This window comes from Ursus maritimus, unplaced genomic scaffold (genome assembly GCF_017311325.1).
Source record: "Ursus maritimus isolate PB19 unplaced genomic scaffold, ASM1731132v1 scaffold_11, whole genome shotgun sequence".
Lineage (NCBI taxonomy): Eukaryota > Metazoa > Chordata > Mammalia > Carnivora > Ursidae > Ursus > Ursus maritimus.
Genome location: NW_024423453.1, coordinates 11401163 through 11423186, shown reverse-complemented (window position 1 = coordinate 11423186; position 22024 = coordinate 11401163). Strand labels below are relative to the sequence as shown.

The following is a 22024-nucleotide window of genomic DNA, read 5'->3' as shown; positions in this document are numbered from 1 at the left end:
GGAAATATAATTAAAAATATAACATTGTATGGTGACACTGTGAGCATTAATATATAGAACTGTTCAATCACTATGATATATATCTGAAATATAACATTATACGTTAATTATACTTTAAAAATCACACATCTCATCTGATTGTTTACTTGTATGAGATGCCAATTCCTATTGGGACCCACTTTGACCAAATTTCATTGTTCCAGACTCACACTTCTATCCTTCTATCCTGACCCAGGAGCCATATGGACTATCCTTTCAGGATGAAGGTACTCATACTCAATAAAATAATTGCAAAATTAATCAATTTATACTTCTGGCTACCTTAGGAATGTGTGAGGAAGCTGATCGTGATAGACAAAGAACAAAAGAAAATATTGGTAGAATATATCTAATTTTTTAGGAGTACACAAAATAGAACTTCTGAATTCAATGTATGATACTGAAAGAGTGAAGTCACTGGGGCCCTTGGTGGCTCAGTAGGTTATGCATCCAACTCTTGATTTCCGCTCAGGTCATGATCTGAGTTTTGAGCCCACATGGGGCTCTGCACTCAGCAGTCTGCTTGTCCCTCTCCCTCTGCTCTCCCCCCTACTTTCTCTCAAATAAATAAAATCTTTAAAAAAAAAAAAAGTGTGAAGTGACTAATAGCTGCTTGGTTGACTGAAAGTTACTCAGTGTATATTAATTTAAAATATCAGTTCTTACTTTGTATAGTATATACAAAGAAATGCAAAGTTCTACAAAGACAGGGATATTAAAGAGTCTGTATTTTATTTGACTTACTTCAACCTCATCCGTAAGACCTAGTTTGTAAGGTATTGCATCATTCGCTGGTTACCAAAATATCAGCACCCCTGGAATGTTCTGCAGAGACTGTTCTCTAAAGACAAGTTAAGATGACATCACTATTGATCACCTAATCTCAATGATGGCAATGGAATATAGGAAGGAGAGGGTTAACAGAAGTTCTGTATTATATTATTCTGTCCTGGGGAAGCCCAACAGCAAAGATTAACCTACCAGCCTCCTATAAAGACTCAATGTCCAAAACTTGTGTTGTATATGTCAAAGATACATACAACTGAAAAGGTAAGAGTCCCACTGAGAAAATTTTTGTCAGGATATACAAGGTCTGTGTAAATTGAGTATGTTGAAAATAGCGATAAATAGATGTACGCAGTAACTAATGGAGAATATGTAATTGTTTATATAAAAAACATCAAGTCTAAGGTAAAAAAAAAAAATAGTACCTTTAGCATAATATGGAAACAACTCATGTGATACTCCCTTATATTGTATTTTTCCAAATAAAGTTAACACTAAGATATAAAAGAACTCTGTATTAGCTAAGGAATACCTATTAGATTTCCAAAAACACTGAAACTCCCTGTTATGACCTGTGTGTCCTGACAGGGGTGGACCTGTTCCCCCTCTTTTCTATGCTCTAGCCAGGGGTCATTTTGTTTTTCATTGCAATATGATTATATTTCTTCTAAACCTGGATATCCCTCTTCCTTGAATTCTTTCTCATATCTACATGTGTTTGGCGGCTTCGTGGTATCAGTTCTAATGTCACTTCTTTGTAGAGACCAACCTTGAGTAGACCAATTAAAAATTTCCATCATCACTATCATCTTCCATGTTTTTATGTTCTCATAGCATTTATCACTATCTGAAATGTCAATTTATCTGTTTACATGTCTAATATGCCCTCTTCTCCCAACTTAGGTATCACAGGAGATATTCACTCCTGTTAACATCAGCTTCCAGGGGCGGGGTGGGGGGGGCTTGAAGGTGGGGCACAGGCAAAGTCAAGTTCCAATGCACTGAGATTCCAGAAAATCAGATTGAGATTCAAGGACTGAGGCCAATTTTCATGTAGGAAATGGAAAGCTAACCAAAAATTCAAAATTAAGTCCATTGTATGGCCTGGATGAGGATGGCTAGAGTGAGAAAGACTGGAGCTCCTCCTGGGGTGCCCAGGTGCCTGGGCCCTGCAGACTATGGGATCGCCCAGAATGGTAAAACAAAATCAATTTTACTTTAGGGCATAAAATTTTCTTCTGATTATAGCAGAAACTGATAGGAATAATACTAACACAATATAAGCTAAGCAAAAATGTTTTAACTGAAGAATAAGATCATGTAAAACAATGAAATAAGTGAAATAAAAGCAATAATGAAGACAGTATATCATTCCAAACTGATGGGACTTTTAATAACATCAATCTGTATTAAGAAGTTATATATGATATCTAGTAGCATTTAAAATATAAATTATGTTATATAAAGAATAAGTAGAATCCTATGTATAATGTGATATTTGAGAGGTTACTAAAGGCTGATGGAAAATTAAACCATTTCACTTGGGATAAATACTATGTATCGCTATCATTTAACACTAAGTTTCTGGAAAATTTATGCAAACATACACAAAATAACCACTAAAAGAAATAACCAATTTTTGATCTGTTTTTATACCTGACCAATCCAACAGACTTTTACGAATTGAGTTATTTTTTTAAAATGTGAAAAGGTGGCTGGATACAGATACATTCTACAAAAAACAGGTTTGTCTACTTGAACAAATAGTACTTAGAAATGAAAACGAGAATAAGTCTACGTACTTAGAAATATTAGAAGTAGATATCAGGACCTATATGAAGAATATGAAGTGATACTGAACAAGTGGTGAGATATAACATGTTTATGTATTCTCTGTGCATTTCTTTCAAGTGACATAAATTTAATTGACTCTAATTAGAATTTTGTTTCTCAGTCTCAGAAAAAAAATCTTAAAATCTGGAGTACACTTGTGAGGACCACTGGGTGTCAGGTAGAAGTACTGAATCACTATACTGCATACCTGAAACTAGTATTATACTGTATGTTAACAAACTGGAATTTAAATGAAAACTTTTCTAAAAAAAATCTGATTATGAAGTGAACTAAAACTAAGATTAGGTTAGGGATCCTGCCTTACCAGCTAGCAGAATACATGATCGAATCTATGTGATCAATATGCCCTAAGGGTGACAAAAAAAAAAAATAGATCGCAGGATACATATGGGAAATCAAGCAGATAAGAGAATTCAACTATTATAAAGATGTTGGTTTAATACAGAGATCATGAATATATTATTTGAACAAAGGTATTGGCACCAATACATAACTAGAAGATAAATGGGTCCTTAAGTTACATCATACACAAAACTAAATTTCAAGTATCTGTTTTGTTATAAACTCTTCTCTCTGATCCACTACAAGAGAAAATCCTTTTTCTGCAAACCAGACAACTGTATTTGTTCTTCCATCTTTATTCAGTTTTCCTCAGTCTCCCCCTGGACTCAATCCTATCTAGGTTATCAAAAGAGAAATTATTCCCACAAGCAAATCTCCTGGTCTGGCGCTTAGAATATTCTTGGAATATGTACATACATTGGTATAAAAGAAGAACAGTGACCCCTGAGAGAGAAACAAGTTAGAAAACATACTGAAAATATTAAGTATTTGAGATAAACCCTAATTTACAATATTTTAGATGATGCAAATTAATCACTTTGATTGCTACATCAGGAACACAAGTATTTCTTACCAAATATTTGTCATTTAAGTATATGTGTGACTGATATACTTTTAATGTCCAGAAAGTCAACTGCATTTATCTTTACGGTAGTATCCAAATTGAGATGAACCCAGGAACCATTCTCTCAGGTTTTTATGTTTACTGCAGACATGAAAATGCTTTCTCCTACTAGCTGTATTTGAGGTGTATTTATTCATGTTGTCACTCAAAGATGGCACAGAGCACACGCGGTTCAAAACTCTCTCTAGTGACGTAGTTTAGTTATCTGTTGTCTCTTTTTTTTCAGATCTCATTTGGCAGCATGGAGAAGCCTGCCCTTTTGAGAAAAAATTCACAATATTGTCTCTTACTATTATTTCATCAGTATATTTTTAATCAAAACTCCCCTTCATAGTGAAACAATGGCATGGCATGTCTGAAGAAAGAACTTCTAGGTAAATAAAACTCCAAACTGCTTTATAAAAAATAATCTAATTCTGTTCTATGTACAAAGCTTTGACTCATTTTATGTGCATTTTTAATATTTGGATTATATGGATTTGTGTGTTTTTAATATTTTGATTACAATCTAAATTAAGTTAAATAAGATCTTAGATACATGTTAGAACTATGATTTTTTTCCTTTCAATTATCCTTATGTGTATATATTAGTATATATTACATTAACATTGATACTTTTAAAAAAGAATTTTCCTTATGGTTAATAGCCTTATTTTTTATCTTCAATGGGAAAAAAATGGTCTCTTCAACAAATGGTGTTGAGAAAACTGGACGGCAACATGGAAAAGAAACTGAACCACTTTCTTACACCATAGACAAAAATAAATTCAAAATGGATTAAAGACCTAAATGTGAGACTTAAAACCATAAAAAACCTAGAAGAGAATACAGGCAGTAACCTCTTTGACATTGCCTGTAGCAACTTCTTTCTAGATGGGTCTCCTGAGACAAGGGGGGAAAAAAAGCAAAAAAGCTATTGGGACATCATCAAGATAAAAAGCTTCTGCACAGCAAAGTAAACAATCAACAAAAGTAATAGGCAACCTTCAGAATGGAAGAAGCTATTTGAAAATGATTTGATAAAGGGTCAGTATCCAAAATATAAAGAACTTATAAAACTCAACACCCAAAAAAACAACCCAATTAAAATGGACAGAAGAATAGACATTATTCCAAAGGTGACATCCAGATGGCCAACAGACATATGAAAAGATGCTCAACCTCACTGATCATAAGGGAAATGCAAATGAAAACTACAATGAGATATTAACTTACACCTGTCAGAATGGCTAAAATCAACAACACAGGGAACAACAGGTATTAGTGAGGATGCAGAGAAAGGGGAACCCTCTAACACTGTTGGTGGGAATGCAAACTGCTGCAACCACTCTGGAAAACAGTATGGAGGTTCCCCAAAAAGTTAAAAACAGAACTATCCTATGATATAGCAACTGAAATACTACAAGGGATACAAAATACAGATTCAAAGGGACACATGCACCCCAATGTTTACAGCATTATCAACAATAGTCAAATTATAGAAAAAGATTAAATGTCCATCCACTAATGAATGGATAAAGAAGAGGTGGCATCAATACACACAATGGAATATTACTCAGCCATCAAAGAGAATGAAGTCTTGCCATTTGCAATGACAAGGATGGAGCTAGAGTCCAATATGCCAAGCAAAATAAGTCAGCTAGAGAAAGGCAAATCCCAATTGATTCCACTTGTATGTGGTATTTAAGAAACCAAACAGATGAACATAGGAGAGAATTAAAAAAGGGGCAAACCAGGAAACAGACTTAACTACAGAGAACAAACTGAAGCTTACTGGAGGGGAGGTGTGTGTGGGGGGGGGGAGATGGATTAAATGGGTGATGGGGATTAAGGAGAGTACTTTTTGTGATGAGCACTGAGCGATGTATGTAAGTGATGAATCACTAAATTCTACACCTGAAATTAATATTGAACTATACATTAACTGAAATTTAAATGAAAACAAAAAAAAATAAATATTATTTTATGTATTCTTGTGTCTCCAACATTTTGGTAAAGAAATTCTACATTGGCATTTAGACATTTGAAAATGCACTGTTACTTTTCTGACTTGCAAAACAAAATGATCACTCTCCACACGTGAAGGTATGAAGTGCTCATGCAGACGATTCACCATTTGTTACTGTAAGTGCTAACTATTCTGTGAACCTTCCATACCGAGAAAATTTAGATAACACGTTCAACTTCCATATCGTGAATGCTTTATACATCACAACTGCAGAACACAACTCAAAGGTATTAAAACAAAAATATGTCTTTATCCTTATTTGAATATATCAGATTTGAGCGTTGTTTAGTGGAAGGGAGAGAGAAGTTTCCGGCTGTCATAGTACCTGCTATTTACATATTTGATATATAAATTTCATCTTAACAGTTTTGTAGAGAATGCTTACATTATAAATTTAAAAGGCTAAATCACTGAGTCATTAGCACACACAGTTCATTATGGGCAGTCTTGGCTTTCCTGTGTATATTCCTACATGTGATAAATATTGGGATTGAAAAATATGTACAACTTTAATACAGTATTTCAAAATTGTTTAAGTCATTTCTTGGCTTAAAAATTGGTACACACTACACAATAATATAGAGTATAAAATTTCTTAATCTAAAAATTAAGAAACTTACATCCTTATAATAAAATAATCTCACCAAATGAAGAAAATAATTTTATAAAGAGTGTTTGCATTACGTAAATGAAGTTATTTTAGACAAAAAAATCAAAATAAACTTTTAATCTTATAGATATTCCTGTCTATTATTCAGTATTTCAGAGGAAAGGACAAAAGGTAATTTCTGGCTACTATTTTTAAGCCTGTCAAGGTCTTGCTTGGCAAAAATTGGGACAAGAAGATTAGTGAATTCTGCTTAATATCAAGTCAGGAACTAATTAGACTGCATACCTCATAGTTATTTTTCAGCTACATTTCCCAGGGCATTAAGTCACCAAGTTCTGTTACTGGTGCTGGTTCATTTTCTACTCACAAGGAGCATGGTCTAGAAGAAACAATGAAGCAAAACAAGTTATATATGTTGTGATTCTAGAAGAGTATTATACCAAAACAAAAAAAAAATTCTTGAAAATGTAAATAAACTTGATAGAGGAGCACATTTTTGTAGGAATCGAAATTTAAGGTAAAATTGACATTTATCATGAAAAAGAAACATGGAGAATAAACAGATTCAAAAAGAGACAAGAAATTTAAATAAATATATTGGAACTGACTTTAGATGTAATTTTAAGAGTAGTTTATCATTTGGAAGGAAAATGGACTTCCAAATTAAGGTTTTTTTTTTTCAATTTAAAATTTCAATTACCATGTATCACTCCATTCATAATGATGCCCAGCCCTCACTGTCCTCATTAACTAGTTGTCCAATTCTATGTTAACTTAGGAGAAAAAAAAGTTCCTCATTTAACTTCTGCAGAAGAAAGACATTTTAACATGTGAATAAATTGAGCAAAGGGAACACTGCACTTAGTTCTCAAAGTATCAATTCAGAAATGTAAAATTTAGCCACAAAAATAAGCTGATGCCAAAAAAACTTGTTTTGATTGATTTTTCCCACTTAGTTTATTTGGTGTTTTCATATATTAAGTTTTTTTTTCAAAATTTAAATATCCTGAAACAAAAACTGGGGAATGAAAATAATTCAAAAGAATGCTTATCCATTATCCTTCTAAAATATATATATAAATGGAGAGCATCATATGAATGAAATATTCAAAAACGCCCCTTGAGTTTAGATAACATCCTTTCCCTTGCTCATCTCCAGTATTTTTATGCATTGTTTTTTCCTAGTCTCATTTGTCTTTCTGAATCCCTGTTGAGAGGTTAAAATACTTTCTGAATATATAAGCTGAATATATAAGGGTCTGTTCAGGACAGACTAGTGATATAGATAGCACTGTCTCATGTATGCTGAGGAAAAAATACATATTGATAATTGAAAATTAATACTCCCACCTAAGAGACTAAGAACACTTAAGTCTTCAGAAACGACGTTAGTTTCTAACGAAGTTATTTTTTTCCAGGTTTTTTGTAGTATCCTTCTCAACTGAATTTCTCCTTCACGTTACTCATTCACTGCCTGTAGACATTTCGGAGTGTTACTTCCCACTGGAATATCATTTCCTCTTCTTAGGACTGTGTCGAACAGTTCAGCAACCACAGAAAGATTGTGTAAGTTTTAAGGAAGATTAGTTTTCTGTACCAGACAATGATACTAGAATTGAAGAATAGCTGAAGGTATTTAGGGAAATCATTCCCATTATGTTCCCAAGAGATGGAAAAATGCTTTCTATGAGAAAACAAAGAACCAAACTAGAATTCCTTAAAAATGTGGTAACAAAAATTTTTAACCTTATTTCTTCTACCTATCCAAAATGTAGAAGGAGATTTTATTTTTCTTCGCAATAATATAATTCCAATAGCGATAATCATTTCATCATGTACATGTGTGGTGATGTATGTAAATAAGATTGCACGGTACAGAACAAATACTGACTCTTTGTCTCTCACTTTACACACACACACACACACACACGCATGCACGCACTGTGAGGGCACTGGCCATGACAAGTTTTCAAGTTCTTGCATGAACAGTTAACTTACACATATTATGTGCTTAGTAAGTAATTACTCTATTAGTACTAAATATTAAAGGTACTTACCAGCCTCAACTTAAATGTTTTAACTATCATACCTTATGCCTAGCAAAGGGGCTCTGGATCATTCCCCAAACCCCTGAATAAATGTAAATGCATTTTGGTATTTGTCTTTATGGAACTATAGTTTAAATGCTCTGGAAAACTTCAGTGAAAGGTTTCATTTAACTAAAACAAAACAAAACAGAAAAATGAAGGAGGGTGAGGTCCTTGAAAATCACTCCCTTCCATTTTTCCCTGTGGATATTTACAAACTTTAATTTCTAATAGATACCCTAGTATATAACTAGTGATCAATAAATGAACTAAGTCCAGGAGAAGGCAAAATTAACGTTCTGAATGACAGAAGCTCATTAAGGTTAATAGATACTTGAAAGTATAATCAGCAATGATTTGCTCAGAAATATCTAAGTTAAAAGGATTAAGAAACAAGGCACTTATTATATAGATTTTTATTAAGCAACATATGACAGAGACTGGTGGCAGGCACCAATACCATTGGTGGCAGAAATAAAGAACTGTAAGGAAAAAAATTGCAATTACGCTAAACCAGTTCACATATTTATCTTAGCAAATCTGAAATTTTAAAGTTATCAATGCTTTTAGATATTTTATTCTATAGAAAAATTACATTTAAAATCCAAACCAGGGATGCCTGGGTGGCTCCTTCGGCTCAGGTCATGATCCCTGAGTCTCTCTCAGGGAGCCTGCTTCTCTCCCTCTGCCTACAGCTCCCTCTGCTTGTGCACAGGTGTGCTTTCTCTCTCTCTCTCTCTCCTGTTTCTTGCACACACACACACACACACACACACACACTCTGTCAAATAAGTAAATCTTCTTAAAAAAAAAAAAATCCAAACCAAACCAATATTTTATGAAAGCCAACATTAGCCTTTTGCCAACTAAAACCTAATAAAATTTTCTCAGTAAGAGGCTCTACTTCAGAAATGCCCAGATATTTTGATAAATCCCCCTCCCTTCACAAAAAAAGATTCCTCCCGATTTAAGAATTATGTTCTTCCTTTGTATTAAAAAAGTGAAATGAAGCAGAGATCAGGCAGTGTGGAAGAGAGTTTATTTTTCATTCCAAGTTTTTATTTAAATTCCAGTTAGCTAACATACAGTGCAAGGTTAATGTCAGGAGTAGAATTTAGTGATGCACCACTTACCTGTAACACCCAGTGCTCATCACAGTCAGCGCCCTCCTGGTAAACTCACAGCTCATTACCCAAGAGCCCTGTGACAAAAATATACATACCGACGGAAGCTGAGAATTCCTGTAGCTAATCGTGTGCTCCGAAGACAATGAAGGGTTTCCTGGGGTTGCCTCGAAGAACTAATGTATTTAGGGCTAACACTTCCTCATCTCAGGACCAAGGAAAGATAGAAAAATAGAACAAGAATAGCCACGTCCATGATTTTGACGTCATTGGTCCCATGACCAAATCCAGAGTAAAAAGGTTTAAACCACCTAATAATGAGACACCGAGCATCTGTATTTGATTAACTTGAGCTACAACTCTTGAGGTAAAAATGTACAAAATACTAAAATGAATTCTACTTTTGTGACACATTTCTAGGTTTGCTATCAATAAATAAGTTCACAGCACAAACGATAATTGTATTTGCAGATTAAATACTAACTTAACCTAACTGGAAGGAATTCATTTTTTTTATTGATTTGACTAACAACTTTAAATCAAGTATTTCATCACTTTTTGCTGTGTAGTGAATAGCAAGTCTTAAGTTTAAAAAAAAATCCCTTGGGTATCATACATACCTAAAGTATTTCTGAAGTAGATTCATTAGTGGTTTCACTACACAAGTCTTTTCAAGTTTAACCAGGTCTTGAAGTCATTTCAAGTCATGACTTAAATTAAAACCATATATACATAGTGAAGATAGATGTTTAAAGAAAGTATTTTCTCATAATTCATTAGACATTCAATCTATAAACAAGTTCATTTAATTTTACATTCTAATGAAACTAAAAAGGAAGTAATTTCTTCCTATTAATTCTAGAGACAAAAAATAAACAAGAAACTACTTGTAGTTTCTTAGGAAACTACTGCCTCTTACGAAGAAATAAAGTCAGAGGCAGTTATTAAAGCTATAATTTACTACTTCTCTCCCACTATTAGTTCACATTGAGTGGGAGTTACTGAGTTACTTAAATACCTTCACGGAATTAGCATAATTCCATATTCAAAGTAAATCTTTTGTTAACAATGATTAAGAAATAATTATTTGATAATTTCACTTGAAATTAAATTTCTTTAAAATTGAACAGGGAGTAAAAGTTAAACTTTGACACCTGAAACTTTTACCTATCGAAAATCTTTAAGTGATGTGTTTTTCTATTTTATATGTTGCTAGGTTAGAAAGTGATCTTAACAGATTTGACATGTTGCAACTTTTTCTAACTCCGTTCATAACCATCATAAGTATCATACTCTATTCAAAGTATCAATGTAAGGCAAGATGTTGATTTCCTTTTCTCGGAGAAAATTGGGAGCTGTTATGCTGGGAGTTAAATGGCCAAATATTTAAGGAAGTTGGAAAACTACTGAAGCTGATGTGAAAGTTAGGAGGAAATGAAAGCTTGTCCTGCAACAATGAAGGCACAATTGAGTTGAACGCTCTAAATTAATAGCAGAGTTTTTATGATTTCATACAGGAGTATTCGGCCACATCAGATTTCACATTGGGAAGGAGTAATTGGAGTTTCTCAGACTACAGTTTTACTACAGAGGTTTAAAGACTGTTGGGATGGGATGCCTGGGTGGCTCAATCAGTTAAGCGTCTGCCTTCGGCTCAGGTCATGATCTCAGGGTTCTGAGATCAAGTCCCACATCAGGATCCTTGCTCAACAGGGAGCCTGCTTCTCCCTCTGCTTCTGCTCTCTCTCTCCCTCTCTGATAAATAAATAAAATCAGTAAATGACAGGTCATAATACCTTACTGGATGGCGGACAGGACAAATGAAAAGGTGGATTTAAAAAAAAAGAAATTCTAAAACTTAAAGGTTACAAGATTAGGATTTTCAATAAAGCCAAAGAATATAGTGGGAATAACTGAATGAGAAAAAATAACCTAAAAATATGCAATTTGGATCTGAGATTTCAAAGATGTATTAAGGCAATGTTATTAAAAAGAACAGAATATAGCTTTGAAGTAGTCATGCAAGGATGCCTAATGGATAGCAGGGTATCATGCAACCAAAATACTAGACAATCTGGGATATTAGAAACAGAACCAGAAGTCAGCAAAAATCTTAAGAAAGGTGTGTTCTACATTCTAAAACCAACACAATGATTTAAGTTTACCTGTAAACAGGAGCAGGTCAAGAGTGCTGTAGCTTGTGGTTTTTAGCCTCAGTGGAACACAACTATTTTACTTAGGGCAGGGGTTGGGGGGCATTTACAAGCAGCAGTAAGCAATAACACACAGGTCCAGGCTCCCACCTTGTTTTTAGGGCCATGGGTAATGGTGAATAAACTATTCAACTATTCAACTGAGAGAACAGCAGAAGAATTTTCCAGTTTCAGTATAATGTGACTAAGAGTATGTGGAAGGGACAAGTTAGGATGAGAATTTGCTTTCTGAACACCTATACACCAAAAAAAAAAAAAAAAAAAAAAAAGTTTCCAGAGGATGCAGTGAGTGATTTGGGAATGAAAGAAAGGGCTTTGGGTAAAGCCAGGTTACTACAGGCATCTCTGTCAGATTTTGAATAAGTTCAGATGAATCCAAACAGGGGCAGATGGCCCAAAATTTCAACTTTATTCCTGTTAGAGACCAGACTGGAGATGGAGCCTTCAGGGCAGCTTGTCACGTCCACCTCTTACTGAACCCAGAATCATAGATACTCATGAGTACAGACCATGAGGAACCTGTGAGGCCAGCCCCAAACAGGGTAGAGCTCCTGCACAAATGAACACCCGGAGCGGGGAAGGAGACTGTGCTCTGTGAAGCAGAATGGCTCTAGAGGGAGGGTGTGAGCCAGTCATGTCTTCATGTTCTTCTCAGATTACCAGGCAAGATAGGATAAAGTGGGTAAAGGAGAAAAGAGCCTAAGAACGTCGTCAAGGAAAACCTGTGCACATGAACACTGGAAGTAGGGAAAACACATTTCTAACACAAAGCAATTTGGAAAAAAATAAATAAAAGGACAATAAATGAGTTGACCTTTTTCATTGGATATTCAAATAAAAACATATTAAGTTACAAGTTTTAAAGAAAAATATTTTTAAGTATTCGAGAAAGAGAAAACGACAAAAATACATGTGTGTGAGGGTAGAGGGACGAGTCCGTCCTTAAGCTATTGGTTATTTTTACTTTCTTATAATTAATCACTATTTTTATAATCTGTTTCAGCCAAAGCTCAGAAGTCTGTATCTTCCAAATGAAATATGTAGTCTTTGTTCTATTGTCATCCAATCTGCTAGTCTTCAGTGTGTTTAGCTGCACTCTCACGCGTGTACTCACCCTAGGACTATGCTTTCAGTGTCACTTTGAGCTTAGTTGGCATGTACTAGGCATTGTATAGATTAGAAACAGGGTCACCATCCTCCGAAAACGTAGAGTTAATTGGACGGAAAGTAAACCACAATGTTGATACATACAGTAAAAAAGATAGACCTTTAACCCCCAGATGAACAGGACCAAGAGGCGGGCTAACTTTATACTTCCTAGCCACATACATTCATTAGTTCTAGGTGTGCGATTGTTAACTAAACTAAGGCCCTCCAATTAAGTGAGATCACATCTGTATTATCAAATTTATCCTTTGCCTGGGTGAAGGAAAAATTTTGAACATATTTTACAAGCCATTTACACAGTTTGGATTTGCTGGGCTGGACTTGACAGATGGACTTGTTTTGTATCTTTACAGGCATGTGTGTGATGTAATATACACACAAGAGAGAAAAGTTTTGCCTGGTGGTGACCTGCTTGAGGGCTACTGTCTTTCTGCCTCGGACATATCAGTGATATACACGGAAAAGAGCATATTCTTAAAATGTTGGGAAATAAACTAAGTATTGGTAATTTTTCTTCAACAGGGAATTAAAATTCTTGCTCACAGGAATGCCTAGCTAGCTCAGTCAGAAGAGCCTGGGGTTCTTGATCTTGGGGTCATGAATTTGAGCCCCATAGGGGTGTAGGGATTACTTAAATGAACTAAAAAATAAAGTAAAATAAAATTCTTGCTCACATTTTTTTCCTCAATATTGAATTAGGATATTTTTAGTTTATGTCAGACTTAAGTATCTCAAAAGATCATATGAAAAATAACTTACATTTTTAAGAGACTCTGGCTAACTTTGCTCTAAAATGGGTATACCATGAACCTACTATGAAGGAAACGACAAAAATCCATTATCAACTAGAAATGAAGTGGCACGATGGCAAAGTAGCTTCTAAGCTGTAGCATTTTCTCTTTTACTGTTTCTGCTATATTTGTTAAAGCTTTACTGGAAAACAAGGACCTTATCCCTTTTTACTTTTACTATTTACAACTTCAATGCTTTCACCTCACCTCTATTTATATTTGAGGAACTGTTAGGATTATAAGCCTCCACTGCCATGGGTGATAGTGTCTGTAGTCTTACCTCACCCATCATTTCAAAGTTCTTTCAGGATCTGAATACCCACAGAATCATGTAATTTTAAAAACATTCAAAGCTAAGTTTCATTTCTTGTTGTATACAATTTAATGTGTTGACTCCATATAGCTGCTACCAAAAGAAAAAGATATGGAGTTAACTCTTTATTTCCTAAATTTCCTTTTGTATTTGATATGTGATTTAAAAATCCATCTTAGCGGTCCCTGGGTGGCTCAGTAATTAAGTGACTGCCTTTGGTTCAGGTCATGATCCTGGAGTCCCAGGATCGAGTCCTACAGTGGGCTCCCTCATCAGCAGGGAGTCTGCTTCTCCCTCTGTCCCTCACCCCACTTGCGTTCTCTCTCTCTCAAATAAATAAAATATTTAAAAATAAAATAAAAATCCATCTTAGTTTTAGTATATGTCCATTAGATAAATTTATGCAAAATATATGTTCGACTTTGAATGTTAATGAAACATCAGGGTTAAAGCTCAAATATATTATCTTTACTATGAAATAAAGTCAACAATTAAAAGGTGACCTATTTATGCAATAGATTTTTTAAGTCAGAATGTTAATCACAAGTATATAGGAATTTCTTTAAAATTATATACATGGTAAATAAGATTAGAGATCACTCAAACTGACGCAAACTTGATAGAACAGAAACAATCCTACAAATCCATATACTTATGCAATAAAATTCTTAGTATTCTAATCCTATTCTGCACTCCTCTTCATACCAGGGTTGGCTTTCCTCTTGCTCCCCACACATGAAAGCTCCAGAAGAGAGGAGAAAAGCAGCTCTCTGCTAAACTCAAAATCTAGGTTGTCTCATAATACAATTCTTGGTCCTCAAATATTCTATTTTACTATGAATTTGATTAGAAACTTTTAATTCATTTGGCTTATAAAATTCCTTCTCAAGGCTATCCATCAGCCACATACTTCCCTGGACCAAGTATCTGGACCAACTTCTTCATACCCTGAGATCAATGTTTACTTCTGAGCCTCATCCAGTATTGGCTTCCTATAAAATATTTCTGCTACCCTCTCTCTGAATCTTAGTGTTGGTGTTATTAAAGCAACACTAAAACTGAACTTTTACATCCTAAGTAGAATTTTTAAAAAGTCCCTCTTGAGCCACAACAGGGAAGAAGAAAGTACCACTCAGCAACAAAGCAGTTCCTTCATGGTGACATTGTCTGGGAAGAGGGTTTTTAGCCTCTCATGACATTTCTCATTGTCCACTGTACAATTTAGCTCTTGACAGCCTGATTACCAAAGCTATCAGACTTACCATGCAAAAAAAGGGGCGAATTCTCATAATGCCTCCCTCCAAAATAGAAACATTCAGTCTCAGATTTTCAAGTATCGTAAGGTAACGCCAGCTTGAGAAACCACTTACAAACAATGGCAGTTTTTGCCCAAGGGAGAATTTGATCAGCTATTTCTTGAGAGGGAAAGCACAATTTTCATAGGCCTACTTTGCTTCAGTGAAAATTTAAGTTGGTTTGTAATAATATTAGTAAGCATTTTCAAAAAAAAAAAAGTCTCTATTAAGACTTTTTTTGACTAGCTTTACATTCACAGCAAAAATGAGAGGAAAGTACAGAGCTTCCCAATATAACCCCTACTCTCACGCACGCATGGCCTCCCCCATGATCGACATTTCCCACCACAGTGGCACATTGTATAGGTCTTTTCTGAGGTATCTGTTAAGGTCTTCAGCCTATTTTTCAGTTAAGGTGTTTTATATTGTTGAGCCTTAAGAGTTGTTTATATATTTTAGATAATAGTCCCATTGACTTTCTGCCTGCCAGGTGAGTTCATCTGGATAAAAACGGTCAGTTGTCAAAGCCTCCAACTATAATAATGCATTTATCTATTTTTCCTACAGTTCTATCGGTTTTTCCCTCACCACAGTCTTGACACTTTGTTAGACACATAGATTTTAAGGACTGATTGGTCTTCATGGACAACTGAGCCATTTATCATTATGTAATGCCCTTCTTCATCATTGAGAACTTTACCTACTTTTAAGTCTGCTCTGTGTGCAATTAATATAGCTACTCTTGCTCTTATGATTATCTTAGCATGGTATATTTTCAACATCCATTTACTTACAATATGCATCTTTATATAGAAAGACAATGTGTCTTCTTAGCTGGGGCTTTTAGACTATTGATGTTCCGTCATTATTGGTACAGCTGGATTACCATACACCTATTATGGTTTTCTATTTGCTGCCCTTGTTCTTCGTTCCTTTTATCTTCCATTGCCTTTTGTGATTTTTATTGAAGATTATATATTTTTTAGCATACAAGCTATACTTTATTTCTACTTTTAAAAAATGGTTAACCTAGAGTTTGCAATCAACATATATGGATAATCCAAGTCCAGTCTCAAATAACGCTATCAATTCATGGGTAGTATGTGTACCTTGTAACAAAATAGTTCCTTCCTCCATGCCCTTGTATTATTGCGGTCATTTATAGACACAGACATATAAACATATCAGCAAGAACATCATTGCTTTTATTTTTTAAACCAACGTCTGTTAGATCAATCAAGAAAAAGTCTGTTACCTTCCTTCTTTGATATTGTTGCTTATCTAGAGTTTGGCCTATAGTGTTTTCTCTTTAAAGAGTTGCTTTTAACATACCTAGCAAGGCAGGTACACAGGCAACAAATTCCCTCAGCATTTAAGAAAATCTTTATTTCTGGGGCACCTGGGTGGCACAGCGGTTAAGCCTCTGCCTTCGGCTCAGGGCATGATCCCGGCGTTATGGGATCGAGCCCCACATCAGGCTCCTCTGCTATGAGCCTGCTTCTTCCTCTCCCACTCCCCCTGCTTGTGTTCCCTCTCTCGCTGGCTGTCTCTATCTCTGTCGAATAAATAAATAAAATCTTTAAAAAAAAAATCTTTATTTCTCCTTCATTTTGAAGTAGAATCTCATAGGGTACAGATATCTAGGTTAGTGGACTTTTCCTCTGACGACTAATATTTCACTCTACTTTCTTCCTTGTAGGGTTTCTGAAGAGAAGTCAGATATAATTCCTATCTTTGTTCCTCTCTAGGTTTTTTTTCTACCCCCTGGCTTTTTAAAGAATTTTTTATTTTTAGTAGTTATAAAATGATATACTTAAGTGTACTTTGACATTTGTGTTGTTTTCTGATACTCCTGGACCTGGTTTGGTGTCTGACATTAAATTGGGGAAACTCAGTCATTGTTTCAGGTATTTATGTTCCTTTTTCTCTTTCTCCTTCTGGTATTCCCATCATGTGTATGTTACAACTTTCATAGCTGTCCTACAGTCCTTGGGTATTTTGTTCTCCCTGCCCCCATCTTGGTTCTTTGGTTTCCAGTCTTGGAGGTTTCTATTGACAAACCTTCAAGCTCAGGGATCCTTTCCTCAGCTATGACCAGTGTATTATTAAACCCCAGTCATTCTTCATTGTTGTTTTACCTTTAGTTTTTTTTTTGTTGTTTTATTTTTGGGGTTTTTGTTGTTTTTTTTTTCATTCTAATGATTTTGATGTGTTTACACTGCCCTCCTGTTCTTGCATGATGTTTACTTTATCCATAGAATTCTTTCATAATACAGCATATTGATCATTTTTTTAAATGCCCACTCTGATAATTTCAACATTCCTGATCTATCTGGTTCTAATGCTCATTCTATTAAAATTGTGATTTTTTACCCCCATTTAGTAGGCCTTGCAATCTTTCTCCTGAGAGTCAGACATGATGTATCAGGTAAAAAGAACTGTCCTCCCCCCCCTTTTTTTTTTTTTTTTGAGAGAGTGTGTGTGAGTGTATGGGGGGGAACAGGGAGGGGCAGAAAGAGAATCTTAAAGAGGCTCCTTGGTGGAGCTGACACAGGACTCGATCTCAGGACCCAGAGGTCATGACCTGAGCCAAAAAATCAAGAGTCAGAGTTTTAGGCGCGCCTGGGTAGCGCAGTCTTTAAGCGTCTGCCTTTGGCTCAGGGCGTGATCCCGGCGTTCCGGAATCGAGTCCCACATCAGGCTCCTCCGCGGGGAGCCTGCTTCTTCCTCTCCCACTCCCCCTGCTTGTGCTCCCTCTCTCGCTGGCTGTCTCTGTCACATAAATAAATAAAATCTTTAAAAAAAAAATAAAGAGGAGTTTTAACCCACTGAACCACCCAGCCACCTCATAAAAAAAGAGGTGCTTTAAGTAGGCCTTTAATATTGTGGTGGTGAGGCAGAAGGGTGGGGAGGGAAAGGATACAGTAATCCTAGAATTATCTCAGTCTTTTAGTGAGTTTATACCTCTGGCCTGTGACCTTCACAAGCATTTCTAATTTTTTCCTTTCCTCCCTTAGGTAAGACAAGATTGCTACAGGACGGGGCGCCTGGGTAGCGCAGTCGTTAAAGCGTCTGCCTTCGGCTCAGGGCGTGATCCTGGCGATCCGGGATCGAGTCCCACATCAGGCTCCTCCGCTGGGAGCCTGCTTCTTCCTCTCCCACTCCCCCTGCTGTGTTCCCTCTCTCGCTGGCTGTCTCTCTGTCACATAAATAAATAAAATCTTTAAAAAAAAAAAAAAAAAGATTGCTACAGGAGGTTGGAGTTGGGTATATCACTTCTCCCAGTTTAGTTAGACTGATAGAACCCTAAAAAGTTAGGCTCTGGTTAGTTTGTCCTGAGGACAGACCTTGTTAAGGAGAGCAGTGCTCTGAGGTATCTCAAAATGGTTCCTTTTCATCTCCGCCTGCTGGAAACACAAAGGAATTTGATAGTTACTAAGAATCTGATGGGGAGCCTGGAGGCAATCAGTCCGAATAAGAAAACCTGAACCATAATTGACAAATTGCTGTGGCTCAGTATGGACAACTCAGTCAAAAACGCAACTGAGTCACAGGGGAGCCTCCACAAGCTTGAGTTTCATCTCCAGGATCTCTACTAGGTTCTCAGAGTAAATATTAGAGTAAAATCCTGTGCTTCCAGCAGGCAAAGGGTAAAAGGAGCCATCATGAAATACACCAGAGCACTGTTCTTAATCAGGCCAGCCCTCAGGATTTAAAACTAACCAGAATAAAACTATTATATCTATATGATGTTTTCCTCATACTGTTCTTCCTGACTATATTGCCAGATGATTATATTTAAAATATCATAGTTTCTAAAGCTATTTTTTACAAGATACTTTAATTTCAATTCATACAGGATCCACGTGCCAGCTTCCCATATCAACTGGTACATTAATCATGTTCATTGATTAGTAACAGGTGCATTCTCTTAATTAAACTCAAGTACCTTTCTCTCATACCAAAGTAAGGGCTTATATATGGAATGTTTTACTATCAGAGATTATGGAAATCCAGGTGAAAACAGTGAAGAATTGTTAAACATTCCAATCGACTAGCTTAATTACTATATACAATTTTGTTTTTGAAAAGCTAATGCTAAAGGTTTCAGATTAAAACAGAGGCAATGCGTTTATAGAAATTAAAATGTGAGTCTAAGGAAGAGGAAAGAATTTTAAGTCTAATTCTCTGGTCTTCAAGACAATTACATACAGATAAGTAGAGAAATATGACTGCTAACCTTATAAATATAGGAAAAGTGTTCTTTGTCCTTTATAAGGCTAAGGATTTTACTAAATATCTAGATATAATAATTGACGGGAACTATGTTTAAAGTCTGCCTGCCTTCCAGAGTAAGCCAATTTTATATTTATGGATTTTTAAAAATATTTTTCATAAGTAGCAAAATTAAAATGATAGATTCATTTTCGATTGCTGTTTTGTGCTTCCTTGGGTCACTGAAATGACTTTAGTTCCCAAATTTAATTACCTATCCATCTGAAAAAGTTAATCAGAACATAGAATTTTGGACACATGCACAGAATGTGTAAAAATGATATGCTTGGATATAGAAATAATAAAATGGTAACTGAAACCAAAGACCTGTAAGTGGCCAAAATAAAGGAGAATCAGATTAGCTGAGCAGAGTTTCACTCAACATAAAGAAATGCTATTTCAGACGTAGTCCATCTTATACAGCAGTGCAATATCAGGAAAGAAAGTTTTACCTCAATTTTTATTTTGAGTTTTTCCACCTTGTAATATGGTAAAATAAAAGCTCGGTATGACATGAATCAGAGAACAGTCCTCAAATATTTTTTATTAGATGTCAATAATAGGTATACACATACATACCTGTATTTTAGAAGAAACCAATATCTAGTTCTGCATAAACCCATGCTATTAAACATTGTAAATGCCAAAGAATATTTGTAATTAGCACATGTTGTAGAATTTAGCTTCTGAAACTACTAGACACTATTGGTTTACTTCTAAAATGTTCTTAAAAACACTGAAAACAGACTAAAAAACTTAAATATAAATACAGAGAGAATTTGTTGCTAGGACTTTTTATTTCTTTTAATCTAACACCGGATGGCGCTGTCATTTGAACTTAGTATGTAAAAGTAGGCAATTGGATTTCATTGTCATTTTTATGAAGTGCATTTTATATAAAAAGTTATGAGTTATGGATAATTTTTTTAAGGATTTTTTATTATTTATCTGAGAGAGTGCAGGCCCAAGCAGTGGGGAAGGGCAGAGGAAAAAAAACAGACTCCCCACTGAGCACAGAGCCTGATCTCCCAACCCTGACATCATGACCTGAACCAAAATCAAGAGTGGGATGCTTAACTGACTGAGCCGCCCAGGCACCCTGGATAATTTCTACTCATTTACTCCAAGAACACTTTTCCTGGCTGAACTTTTTTTTAGTTTTCATATGATTTCAGCTATTCTTTTTATTAAAATGGCTCCAAATCCTATGTTCCCTCTTTTGATTTCATAAGTCAAAAATGAGCTAAACATGTAGCCAGGCACCATATATTCATTAGGTATAAAACTGAAAAGTCATCGTGACCTCCAATGAATTTCATTATGATCCAGCTCTATTCTAACGACACCTTGTAACTGAGAGCAAAACTCTGAAAATCACGACCAATAAACTCTCTTCAACACTGTTGTGACCTGACCTCTTCTTAAAACAGGAGGAACCTCCCCCCAGTTTCGGTTAGAATACAGAGACACATGACACCACACACACACACACAAAAAGGATTATTATCCTTACATAATTGAGGTCGCAGAGATGAGCAGAGCAGTCTGAGAAGTTCCACAGCAGTTCGAGAAAGCAAGGGAAGTATCCTGGGCTGGGGCTTTTATTGTGGTCGGGGGTAGGTCCGGGTGAGGATTCCCATACGAGGGCAGGAAATTGGGTGATTTGAATCTCCTGCAGGTGCTGAAGGAAAACACTTGGGCTCACTTATCTCCTTGCCCAGGTGTGGGGCACAAGAGGCGCCAAACATGAGGTCTAAAAGCTGTTTACAGTCAACCACCAAAATAGAATTTAACTCTTTATTACAAATAAAATCACTAACACGTTCTTACAGTTAACCACCCAAATATTTCTTCCCTCTCCACTTCTGAGCCCTTTTTAAGAACTTATCTTTGTCTGAATCTCTATGATAGATTTGTGACTCACCATATTACTGTAGTTTTGCATTCATGTTCTGTCTTCCACACATATGGGTTCTAGAACACAGCAGAACTACACTGTTCCCCACAGCATTACCTCCTCCAAAAACCTTTTGTGCTTAAATAAAACTGAAGGACATCCTTACTGCTACACATGCAACCTACTGACATGTTTTTATGTCTCCTTCCATCTCTCTCACTCAATAAACATTTTAAATGGAAGCCATGCCCACCTATTGTATCATGTTAATTACCTGTGCCTGGCACAAGGAATGGCAATAACAGTTGCTGAAAATTTGAACATTCAGGGCTCAGAGCCATGAAGATTCCAACCAGGATTAGAGGCTCCCTGCCATGGAGTTACTTTTCTGAGATGCAACCAAATGTGTGACTTAGAATTAGATCAAATAATTTGAATTATTTAAATAAAATTAAGAATTACAACAAATCTCAAAGAATTCAAAATGTATCTTTTCAGTCTTTCTGTAATTTATAAACATATTTCTACCTGATGATGAGCAGGTAATAAAGTACTTTACATTTGTTCAATTCCTCTCAAATGTGCCTGCAGGCGTCCT

General features: G+C 35.6%; 1 long non-coding RNA gene across 1 annotated transcript; it reads right to left on the bottom strand.

Annotated features, from left to right (window-relative positions):
* Positions 1-2898: 2898 nt before the first annotated feature.
* On the bottom strand, positions 2899-21373 carry LOC121101851. Its single transcript, XR_005833862.1, has 4 exons — positions 21043-21373; positions 7615-7794; positions 6550-6643; positions 2899-3902 (listed from the first exon to the last, which is right to left on the bottom strand). It is a non-coding gene; the product is annotated as an uncharacterized LOC121101851 (long non-coding RNA).
* Positions 21374-22024: the final 651 nt, after the last annotated feature.